We start from the raw sequence: 12,734 nt of genomic DNA, 5'->3' as shown, positions 1-12,734 counted from the left end.
GCGTTGAAAAACCTGGGATGGACAACAGTGGACCGCCGTCATTGCAGCTCTCTGCTGCTCACTGCTAGCAGCGTCACTACACTCTCCACATGTTTCACAAATAGAGTTTGGAGAGACGTTGTCAGTGTCTGTATGTTGCTTAAATTCTCCAAAACATTGGGCGCTAAAGATCAAAGCATGGCAGACCATTGCATGCAATGAGCTCGAGTTGAAAAATAATAATGCTTACAGCACCTGGTATTCCCAGGCGGTCACCCAACCAAGTACTAACCAGGCCCGACCCTGCTTTGCTTCCGAGATCAGACGAGATCGGGCGTACTCAGGATGGTATGGCCGTAAGCAATTATTAGCATACCATATTACCATATTAGCATTTATACAGGAGGAGCACGTAAGGAGTGAGAGCGCTGCCGTGGCCAGAGACGGGACTTGTAGGCTACTGAAAAAATGATTAGATCCATAATGAATGAAAGAAATGAATGAATGAATACGTTATTCCAGACTCAGAGTTACATATTTGAACGCAATGCATTACACTGCTTGGGCGTCATCGTTTGCGTGATCTTTTGAAGAAACGTAGCGTTGCAAAACCTGGGATGGACTGCAGTGGACCGCCGTCATTGCAGCTCTCTGCTGCTCCCTGCTAGTGTGGTAGAAATTAACCTTACATTTTATGTCAAACTATGATTATTATTAGGCCTACATATCATATAGATACTTTAATAGTGGAAAATAGCTGATCATCTCTGCCCTAGATGTTATGTGCCATGTGGCGCCAGTGAGTGGGTCCAGTCCATTCCCACCTGATGTGCCATGTGGCACCAGTGAGTGGGTCAAGTCTATTCCCATCTGATGTACTCTCTGAAGACAATACTTACATTCACACGTGTGCATCATCTCTGTTTGTATAAGGATAATATATGTTCTAAGGTCACATTGGGATCCAGAAGACATGAGAATATGCTGACATCCACACAGTATGACCCAGAAAAACATGCTATCCACATCAATATTTGATGAAAGTCCAACTTTGTATTGTGTAAGGATTGGGGATATAAGGAGCTTCACTACACTGTCCACATGTTTCACAAATAGAGTTTGGAGAGACGTTGTCAGTGTCTGTATGTTGCTTAAATTCTCCAAAACAGTGGGCGCTAAAGATCAACGCACGGCAGGCCATTGCAGCCAATGAGGTTGAATTGAAAAAGAAAAAAAGCTGTTACGTATTTTAAGAATCTAAGCTACCCACACATAGACCCAATGAAGCAGGACCAAACATATAAGCCGTAAATACTATACATAGCCACAAGGGGAGCAAGACCTTATTGAAGGCTGCTCCGCCACAGAAGGCATCACCTTTAGTTAGGCGAAGAAGCTGAAGCCATTACGTCACCCCGGGCCACGCCCACTACATAGGCCACGCCCACTTGACTTAACGTCAACACCCGGAACTCTATTGCAGCCATTGCAGCCAATGAGCTCGAGTTGAAAAAGAATGAATGAATGAATGAATGAATGAATGAATGAATGAATGAATGAATGAATACGTTATTCCAGACTCAGAGTTCCATATTTGAACGCAATGCATTACACTGCTTGGGCGTCATCGTTTGCGTGATCTTTTGAAGAAACGTAGCGTTGCAAAACATGGTATGGACTGCAATAGGCAGCACGATGAAGCCATTCATAGCTATTATTTCTTTAGAACAACATGATCAGGGGAGAGCGCGAACGCAGTCCCCCACTACCAGAAATTATGCAATCGAGATTCCCACATTTGGGGAATTCGCACGGGTCAGCAACAGCCTCAGTGCAATGGCTGAGCCTCGCTATGGGTGAACCACCTTCTTGATCATGGTATCTCCCTAGTCACTTGCCAGGTAAGTATGAGTTGCACACGTTCAGGTGGGCTGAACGATGCCCACGCGTGTTCTGAGGGGAAAAACGGTCTGTCTAGTTACTGGACCAGATGAAATGAGACGGAGAGGTAATAAAGTCTGTCGGCACGAGGACCTTGGATTTATTAAGTAAAGTGGCAACGGTTATACAGAGTCATAAAGCGTGAGAAATCGAATATGTCTAAGTCCCTAATCAGCGCTGATGGTTCGTCCAGAGCTTCGCCTCCGTGGAAGGTCTGCTCCAGAAGAAGGTGCAGAGTCCCTGTGTGATACAGTTTTATGCTGTATCCTCCTCTCGATGAGGTGTGTGCGTTTGAGGTGCGTGTGGTTCTGTGTGTTTTTGCTTGACCTTGGCTCCCAGGCCCTAGTATATGCATGTGTATCTTCTTGTGTTCTTCCTAACGGGGGAGTGCCCCCGAAGTGTCTCCAGTGTGATAAATTAAAACGGGGGAGCGCCCCCCCCGAAGTGTCTCCTGTGTGATAAATTAATGTAGCTCTCCCGTTCTTGAGGATGACTGGTGCATTGTCTGAGTGTCTACCATTTGCCTGGAGGAGAAATGGGGCCTTCGGCTCCGGCCTTGACCTGACTATATTATCATGCTTGTGTTATGTGTTCGTTGGGTTAGAGCAAGAGTTGACTATATTGTAATGTGTCTGCCATGTAGTGATGTTACGTTTTGCGTCGAGGCATCGAGGCGTGTGTCGAGTATCTCGGCTCCTCCCCCAGCGAAGCTCCGCTTCGAGTAGGATTCACGTTGGCGAAATGACGTAGGGTGTGACGTTCGAGGCTTCGCCTCGGGCTACTGCTTCGAAATATGGGTTCAGTATTGGCGGGAGATTTCGACTATAAAGATGTCCCGTATACGATCACAACCTTGTGGTATATTCAATATACCACTAGTCTGTGATCGTAGTAGTTTGAGCATTGCATTTTCTGTAGTATCAATCGAAACATCACGTTCATTATTCATCATGGAGTTTGCCAAAAAGAGAAGGTTTTCCCCTGTTTGGGAGCATTTTCATCTAGTTGCTCCCAATAAGGTTTCAATAACCACTGTCCAGAACACTTTAATGGCTATTAAATTAATCAGTCCTTCTAAGTTATCATGCAGTGTGGGTCGGCTTAGCTTAGGAGGTAGAGCAGTTGATTTGTAACCAGTAGGTTGCTAGTTCAATCCCCAGCTCCTCCTAGCTCAGTGTTTTTGTGACCCTGTCTCTTTGCTCCTGACAGCTGACTGTCGCCTTGCATGGTTGACTGCCGTCGGTGTGTCAATGTGTGTATTTACCGAAGTAAGTCGCTTTGGATAAAAGCGTCTGTTAGGGTTGCCAACCGTCCCGTAAAATACGGAATCGTCCCTTATTTGGCAATTAAATGTTGCGTCCCGTATTGAACCAATACGGGACGCAATTTGTTCCGTATTTCCATAAATGTCCAATACACATGTCTGTCACACACACAAATACTAAATCTAACAATAATGATCAAAACAAAACACAGGGAATACTACGGTCAGCAAAATTGTCGCGGAGGGATCTACGCAAGACCCGCTCCGGTCATCTGTGTGTCTGCGCATGCGTGTGGTGGTCACGGTTGCCTAGCGACAGACACCACACACCGGCGCTGCTCACAAAACCCGCGCCTTTTAAAAATGCCCACTACACCCGGTACTCCACCACGTCCTCAAAAGCGTAAACGCTTGCAGAAGTACGGACGTGAGTGGGAAGACGCACATCCTTGGCTGGACAGCGTCAATGGAGATGTTTACAAGGCAAGTTGTAAAATATGTCGACGAGTGTTTTCAGTGGCGCACGGTGGGCTGTCTGACATCAGACAGCATGCAACAGGAGAGCAACACTGCAGACACGAAAGATCGAGAAGACCCAAGCGTCAGTGTCACAGTTCTTCATACCCCAATCATCTCCTGAGGTTGATACGGTATGGGACATTATGTTGTGATTGATTTCCTATCTGGTTGTGCTTTTGCCAGAACATCGCAGTGCATGGGCAGAGCCTATTTTAGTAAACTGTTGTGGTTTGATTGATTGTTTAGGATGTTGAGTTTTAAAAGTCGAATGAACGACCATTTATTTAATATACAGAAGTATATAAATATTATGTATGGCCATTTAAAGAACAAATCATACTAATGGATTAACAGTTAATAAATAAAAAAAATGCATTTGTTAAAAGAAAACCTTTATTCTTTAATATACATACATTTCCTAGATTAAAAATGTTTGTAGAGCTTTCTGTGTATTCTGTGTCACAATTTTTATATTTTTGAGGAATGCAGTGTTCACTGATCATTACATCAATTATATTATTAGTGTGGTTTAACTGTTTGGATGACCTGACTTCTTTTCGAGTGACAAGACAGGCAGCAGACAAATGTTCAATTTAATCAACAATATGTCATCCCACTCTTCCTCTCTATATTACCGCAGCTGAGGTGACACAGGTGTACCACACAGTCAGACACAACCTCAGCTACAACAGTGTTGACTGTGCACATAAACTGAATCAAAAGATTCTCCTGGATTCAAAAATTGTAAAAAAAAATGTATAGGGAGAACAAAGGCAGAGGCAGTGGTTAAAGATGTCCTTGCTCCAAAGGCAGTGGCTGATGTTCTTAAGGCCCTAACATCAGATAAACCCCTCCCATTTTCCATTCAGACAGATGCATCAAATAAAGGCAACAGGAAGATGTTCCCCCTTGCTGTTCAATACTTCAGTCCAGAATGCGGGGTCACCAACAAAATGCTGGATTTCATTGAAAATGCAGATGAGTCCGCTGCTGGGATTGTAGCTCTCATTGAGCAGTCGCTTGACAAATTTGGCTTATCGTTGGATCATGTGACAGCATTTAGTGCACTGCAGACAACACAAATGTGAATTATGGAATTCAAGACTCTGTCTTCACCAACTGGAAGAAGTAATAAAAAGATCTGCTGCAAGGAAACTGCCATGCCCATATTTTGCACAACTCAGTGAAGCATGCTCTTGACCAGCTCACTGTAGATGTGGAAAATGTTGTGCTGAAGGTCTATGCCTTCTTTTCCACATCTGCCAAACGAAGAGAATCACTCAAAGAGTTTTGTAGGTTTTGTGATGTTGCGTTCCAGGAAATTCTGCGACATGTCACAACCAGGTGGCTCTCCCTTAATCCAGCCATCACCCGGCTAATGCAAACCTGGATTGCACTGAAATCGTACTTCATCAGCCTGGGGGGAGGAGTGTCCCAAACAACTTCGAGCATTGTTAAATTTCAGTGAGGACTCAACTGAGGAAGATGGAGACATTGTGGAGGTTTACCTTCTTTTCTGCAATAATATCCTCTCTCTCTTTGAGGAACTTGTAAAGAAGTAAAGAAGAAACCACCTGTGTTGAGTTATATTCCATCATGGAAAACTTCAAGCAAAAGCTCACACAGAGACGAGATTAACAGTTCTATGGCTACTTAACTAAATTGAAGCTGCAGCGTCTCCGTCCACTTGATGCTGACATGGCAAGGGCAGATTTTACTGTATTCCTCAACACAGCACTCTCATATGTTGAGAAATGGTTCAACTTTTCGGAAGACTACTGGTTGTTCTCACTGCAACCTCTCTCTCTGCACCATGGCACCATGACCTTTACTGACATTGAGAGGGTGACCACCAAGCTCAACGTCATCCATAAAGTCAACATGGATGAACTTTATGATGAATGCTCCACAGCAAAACCCATTCTGAAGAGGCTCAAAGAAGATGCTGAAGATGAATGGAAGTCCAAAGGTGTGGCTGCCAGGTTGGTGGCTCTCTTTCGAGTAGCTGACCTGCCAAACATGCTGTCTATCACCAGACACATCCTGAGCATCCCAGCATCCACTGGATGTGTGGAAAGGATCTTCTCCAGAATGGCCAACAAATGGAGTGACTGCAGGAATAGGTGCTCCACAGAGCTCATGAGAAGTGAGCTGCTGATCACTCTCAACTTTGAGCAGTCCTGTTCAGAGTTTTACAACAGCGCTTTGAAAGACAAAGAGTTACTCATTGCGTTAAGGAGTAACAAGAAGTACACCTGGAAAAATAAGTAACAGTTTTGAGGGGAGGAGTAATGTTGAGGGAAGGAGTAATGTTTTGCACTTTCTTTTTTTACATAAGTTTATAAGTGTTTTTGTTGTTTATTTGTACTGTTTTTTTTTGTAAAAATGTTCAAAGAGAGTCCCTATAGTTATGCACTTAAAAAGTAACATGAAGTTCTCAGTTTATTTAGTTTATATTTTAAAAGTTCATTGCTGCACACGCCACCCAAAGAGATTTCATTCAAGATTTAATTGACTGCACTTTATAAGAGAATTTTATGTGATAATAAAGCATTTCAAGCTTTAAGTATGACTAATTCCTTTCTTGATCAACCCTTTACTAAAAACACCAGCACAAAATAAAACATACCACTTCTGCAGGCGCCCCGCCCCACAGGAGTCGGGCCCGTGGTGAGCGTCCCTTATTTTAATTTCTGAAAGTTGGCAACCCTAGTTAAGACACACTTTTGCCAAATGATTTATTTTCTAGCATGAGCTCTGTGCCATTTTATGAATGTCACACTCACACACATGTATCATTGAAATGACTTCAATTCTCAAATGATTTAATGTATCGGCACACGAGGCAAAAATCACATTTTGGGTTGGGTTGTCATAATTTCATTCACCACTAGATGTCCCTAGCGTACTCATTTGAAGCTTCGAGCACGAACCACTTTGGTGGTTCATCTGGCTTTGAGGCTTTGAGGCTTTGACGTTTCATGAGGCATCATCTCGGCACCACTACTGCCATGTGATGTGCTCATCAGGCTAGGGTAGGAGTTAGCTATATTTGTAATGTACATGTGATGTACTCAGCAGGTTATTTTTCCCAACAGTTCCCGTGGAGAACGGTTGCAAAGCATTCGGAGATGTCTAGACTTTAATAAACACTGTAGACCACCGGTCACACGATGACAGGCGAATCTGAAATCAGCGAGATGGAAGCATAACGAAAGGAAACCTGGAGATCCGAGTTATCGACACGCCACAGAAAGAATCCTTTTTTCTTTCTTAAACAACAGAATATCGTTGGAATAATTGTAAACAGTGCGTTTATGAATTGTAAATGACACTTTATTGTCTACAGGCGGACGGGTGTACTCTCAGGAGGAGTTTAGTTTTGTTTTTCACAGTGAGAGGGGGTGCACCGGTCCTGGAGGTACTGCAATACCAGGTCGATGCGTGGAGTGGACGGGGCAAGCCCCTTTTCCATCTCCCAGTTCCAAAAATCAATTTAATATATGGTGCCCGGGTAGGGGACGTATCAGATATTAAACTGATAAGAACAGATACTACACTTGATCTTAGCCAAAAGGCCGAGAAGCGATGCCTACACACGCTCAGACCAAGAGGCGACGTTCCCAGACACGTCGCTCCACGTGGCGGTTTAACAGACAACGAAAAAAAAACAAAAGAATGACCAAGCACCCTGTGTGCGTGTTTGTGTGTATGTGAAAGCTGAAGAAATAAACCGAGGTCGCTACATCTCTTTGCTGCTGCCTGCTGGCAGTCTCACTAGGCCGTCTGCATGTTTCACAAATAGAGTTTGGAGCAGTGGAGGCTTCTATAAGACTACAGGTGAAGCAGTGCTTCACCAAAAAAATGTTAAAAAATAAATAAACCAACAATACTATCGAATACTGCCAAAATGGTGGTGCCCACGATTTCCCCGCCCCAACAACGTCAACACCCGGAACTCTATTGCAGCCATTGCAGCCAATGAGCTCGAGTTGAAAAAGAAAATAGCTTACAGCACGTGGTTTCACTCAGGTAAATTGTATCCCCTTCACCGTTTGCTAGTTGATAATTAGACCTTTTTTAAGGTTTGTATTAAGCTGTTTCGATTTTGTAGAAAGAGAAAATATTTCGACCGTGTCATAACACGGTCGTTGTGTATAAAGGGAAGACGTAGAGGTTACGTTTTTAGCTGCTGGGTAGACTTCAGTCAACCTATCGCCGTTTTGTCTGCGAGCAACTATATTACTCGTGGGTGGTCTTCTTTTAATCGTGGTAATCTAAGCTTTCCAACGGTGTATGGCATGACTATATGTACCCAGGGGTCGTTGAAATAATAAGCTGATTAATGTGTGTTTTGTAACGATGGCTAGGCGCGGCTAACGACACTGTTTACAATGAGTAAGGGCATACGTCGCATACCTGCAAACTTGTTGCTTTTCGGCGACAATCAACGTTTTCTTGGACAATTTGATGTGGATATGTGTTGATTTGGGTAAATGTGACTGTTTAGACAACAGCTGATGCGAGAGTAAGTGTAACATAAAGCAATTTGGCGACCGTGTTAATCTCTTGTTGCATGGGATGCGCTGCATACCTGGTAAACAGTAGCTGATTTCTAACAACATAGATAACAATCTGGCGAGCGTGTTGTCCTAGGCTAATACACCAACAGCACATTTCTGTATAATAAAGGGCTACATATTGTCACTCTAAATGATCTGCTTGTTGTACTCATTTATTCATGTTTTACTGTACCAGATGGAACATGGAGGAGCCTACACATCAGTGCACCGTGTGCGACAAGACATTCAGTGAAAAGTCCAACCTGGTGAGTCATCTGAAGATCCATGCCATCGCCAGGGAGACCTTTACCTGTGATGTCTGCGGAAAGAGCTTGGCCACTAAACCATCGCTGGTCAGCCATCAACAGCTACACCTGTACCCCAACATCATTTTGTACCGGCAAGGAGAGGCCATGCTGTAATGTACAGAGGCAGCAAGGTCTGTGGCAGAGGCCCGCAGCAGCACTGTTGTTGACCCTAAATGGCTGGATCTCAAGACAGCAGAGGCGGCTGCCAAGAGGTCGGGGGCTGAGCTGTGGAAAGGTCAGCTGGTCATCACGTTCAGGTAGTACGCCGGTCAGACCTTCAGGTGGCTTGTGGAGAATGATGTCGGCTGGCTGGTGTGGCTGCTGAAGTGGCAGAAGGAGCGACTGCTCCTTCGGCCACAAGGTGACTCCTCACCTGAAAGTGCTGTCGGACGCACCGTTCCCGGAGGCTCCTGCGCTGCCAACATCCCTCCCTCCGCCAGACCGGCCTCAGGTCCAGTACCGGCTCATCCATCACGAGGCTGGAAAGAGACGTGGTGAGAAGCGGAGGTAAGTTGTCATAAGCACTTTGTTTCACCTGTTGGCTGTGGAAAGCAAATAGCACACACGTCATATCAATACTGATCACATGTGTATTTTATGTTTCCAGATTATTTGTTGCTGAGCCACAGCCTGTGACTCCCGCGAACCGACCCGTTCAGCCCACTGGGTTGTCGTCCTCCACCCGGCCGAAGCCTGCTGCGCTCACCCCCATTCTGCCGAGGCCTTCTGCGCCCACCCACCTCCAGCCGAGGCCACCCGCTGCGTTGACCTACGGCCCACCCCCTGTGTCGGCAGCACCCATACTGCAGGTCTTCCCCGCACAGCCACAGGCCCCCTCCGTCCTGTTTCGTGGGACATCCTGCAGCCAGTGCTTTGTCCCTCCTGCACCAACAGTGAAGGCATTCATGCCTAACAAGTCCTCAAGGCCATGTGGGGCTTGCCACATGCCAAACTGTGGTGGACAGTGGAAGAGGTACAACCCTTTCAAGGACAAAGTGGCTGGAAGCATGCAGAAAATGTTTTCCTACTGTCCATCCACTAGGAAGTCCACTACCCCTGGCTTCGACAATGTGGTGTATGACAACTTTGAACTCTTTAAGAGTGTCGTGGATGCAGAGTTGGAAAGGAGGACTGTGTGTGTGTGTGTGTGTGTGTGTGTGTGTGTGTGTGTGTGTGTGTGTGTGTGTGTGTGTGTGTGTGTGTGTGTGTGTGTGTGTGTGTGTGTGTGTGTGTGTGTGTGTGTGAGGGCTGGGCGTGTGTGAGGGCTGGGCGATATATCGATATTTAAAATATATCGATATTTTTTCAAACGCGATATGAAACGAGACCATATCGTCAATATCGATATAATTTAATTTGCGTTGAAATTACAGCACATTTGTTCCAAATAACACCAGTTTCGAACCGCGCCTGCCGCCTGCTATTTCGTTACTCTGCTTATGTCTCTCCCGCTCTGCCTCCGGCTCACACACACAGCCTCTGCCTGCCCCCCCCGTCACTTTTTGAAACATGAGCCGTGTTCGAAATCGTTCACTATTTATTGGGTATTTTAAGTGCACTATATTGTGCATGAAATTAACCACTGAGAATTCGAACACCACTACAAAATGGCGAGCACCCTATATAGTGCACTATATCCGTGATAGGGAAAGATTTCGAACACAGCTATGGAGTCCGCCTGCGCATGCAGCTTGCAGCTCCGAGGAGCTTGTTTGCAAGCGAAAGACCAACAGCTCCATAGTATGAAAATGGTTTGGATATAAGTTGTCTGACGAATTACAAAATCACGTAATTTGTGGAGAGTGCTTAAAAACTGTCGCAACCAAAGGGGTGCAATTCTGTCCATTATATTCCGGAGGTGCACACAGCTTTTGGCCGTGATATTATATATTATAATGTTCTCAAATACGAGGTGGAGGCAGTGTCTAGTCCACGGTTTATTCAACCAAGCTCCTCCCCTTACTCTGCCTGGCCCGCCCAGAGACGTTGGCCCGCCAATGAGACACGACCGTGCGAGCGCCACATGTGTGTGTGTGTGTGTGTGTGTGTGTGTGTGTGTGTGTGTGTGTGTGTGTGTGAACACACACACTGTAACGCGAGTGTTTCTTGTCGGTTCTTTGACGTCTCTTGTATTTCCACAACGAGACTGTATTGGGGGTTATCTGAGCCATGGTTGAGAAGGAATTGGGGGAAAGGAACTTTGGCTTTGACTCGCTGAAGTACATGAACTGCGACATGCCTCCCGTGTGTTCTAGAATATTTACAGAACACGGCAAAAGGCTATGCGCCTCGCCATTGCGATACATCCACTGTAAACAGCGCATGGTACCGTGGCTGCACGGCAGAATTTCTGGAACGTCTTTGAATACTGTGTTAGTTGCCCACTAATACCTATATTAAAGAATACATAAAATAGCATGTCATGTCCGCCCCCCCCCACGCAGTCGTTACGGTTCATAATATTTCGGAGGCGCACAAAGCTTTTGGCCGTGATGTTATATATTATAATGTTCTCTAATACGAGGCGGAGGCAGTGTCTAGTCCACGGTTTATTCAACCATCAAACTGTATTCAATTCCGAACGGTAGAAATAGTAATATCAAATCTGCGCACGGAGCGCGCCGCACCCCCCCGCCTTCGACAAATATCGATATATATCTTATATCGATATTCTGCTTGAAGATATCGAGATATGACTTTTGGTCCATATCGCCCAGCCCTAGTGTGTGTGTGTGTGTGTGTGTGTGTGTGAATAACTTACCTCTGTGATGCCACTGTTCCTGTGCCATCTGTAAGAGAGAGAAAGAGGCTTGTTTGTGTGTGTTTGTCTCTGTCTTTGTGTGGGTTATGAAAGTGCTTCAGCAAGCACTATCTATTTATTTATATCGTTAAAAAAAATGCAAAAAAACTTTGTAGTATCCATTCTGGTCTATTTTCAATATCAAGGCCAATCTTTTTAACCTTAATCAGTTCCAATCTAACACAATCAGTTTACATACCCTTTAGTGGTTGTTCATGTTCAGATAATCTGTGTTTTTGTCATGCATGTTGTTTGTCTTTGTCAGCTTCATGTGTTTGTGATGTTTGTATGTATTTGTCTGCTTCAGTTTTAACAAAAGTTTGCTAAAGAAAACACAAAAAAACACAAAAGGGAGGAACAGCTTGAGCCTTTATTTGTTGATTGGTCACCTGAGTCTTTGGATAATCATGTTCATTATTGCACTTTAGCCTGTACAAGCCAATTGTTGAGTTGTATCTTGAATACAAGTGTGTGTTCTTCAATTGTTGAGATTTTTGCATTATTATTAATGTTATTTATATGTGCCTTTCCTTTTGATGTGTGCATGTCTGTCAGCTCCATGTTTAACTAAATGTTTGCAAATGGTAGTACATGTTTGTCTCTCGTCTCATGCTCTCGTGTTCTCGCCTGTAGATCTGTACCTTGTTGTGGTGGGCGAGCTTTTAATTAAACAGATCTTGTTTACTTGTGTTTTATATGCATTGCCTTTTCAATGAAACCCATTCGGGGTGAAAAATAAAAGTTGTAAAAGAATTTGAGTCTCTTTGTGCTTGGCTTTCACAAGGGGTGGGGTAGTGGAAAGAAAAAACACACCAAAGAAATTAGAAGTCCTTGTGTCTTCGCTCCCGCAACCAGAGGTGTGAATACACCCCCACTTTGCTGGCTGCACTCCCTGTGTGGTCAAAATAATGAATTCTGTGAATGGCTCTGTCATCCAGACAAAGTGAGTGCACTGAATACATTCTTATTATTTTTCTTAATTCAGCCCAAAAATGTAACAATTAAACACTTTTCCACTTGATAATATGAATCTCATCAGCTACATCAACTCAAAGTATGAAAATAATAAACAAAACATTCAGCAGACTAGCGGATTTTGATAATCTAGGCCTTGCACATAATATTTCTGGAAATAAGGATCCATAATGAATGAAAGAAATGAATGAATGAATGAATGAATGAATGAATGAATGCGTTATTCCAGACTCAGAGTTCCATATTTGAACGCAATGCATTACACTGCTTGGGCGTCATCGTTTGCGTGATCTTTTGAAGAAACGTAGCGATGCAAAACATGGTATGGACTGCAATATAGCACTATGAAGCCATTCATAGCTATTATTTCTTTAGAACAACATGAT

At 44.3% G+C, this 12,734-nt stretch overlaps 3 non-coding genes across 3 annotated transcripts; all 3 read right to left on the bottom strand.

Annotated features, from left to right (window-relative positions):
* Window positions 1–222: 222 nt before the first annotated feature.
* On the bottom strand, window positions 223–341 carry LOC130378944 (5S ribosomal RNA). Its single transcript, XR_008895017.1, has one exon. It is a non-coding gene; the product is annotated as a 5S ribosomal RNA (ribosomal RNA).
* A 1,375-nt stretch (window positions 342–1,716) lies between these two features.
* LOC130378945 (U1 spliceosomal RNA) lies at window positions 1,717–1,888 on the bottom strand. The gene has a single exon (XR_008895018.1). It is a non-coding gene; the product is annotated as a U1 spliceosomal RNA (small nuclear RNA).
* Window positions 1,889–7,102: 5,214 nt separating this feature from the next.
* LOC130378946 (U2 spliceosomal RNA) lies at window positions 7,103–7,293 on the bottom strand. Its single transcript, XR_008895019.1, has one exon. It is a non-coding gene; the product is annotated as a U2 spliceosomal RNA (small nuclear RNA).
* Window positions 7,294–12,734: the final 5,441 nt, after the last annotated feature.

Source organism: Gadus chalcogrammus, unplaced genomic scaffold, assembly GCF_026213295.1.
Source record: "Gadus chalcogrammus isolate NIFS_2021 unplaced genomic scaffold, NIFS_Gcha_1.0 GACHA124, whole genome shotgun sequence".
Taxonomy (NCBI): Eukaryota; Metazoa; Chordata; class Actinopteri; order Gadiformes; family Gadidae; genus Gadus; species Gadus chalcogrammus.
This window is presented reverse-complemented; position numbering and strand designations above follow the sequence as displayed.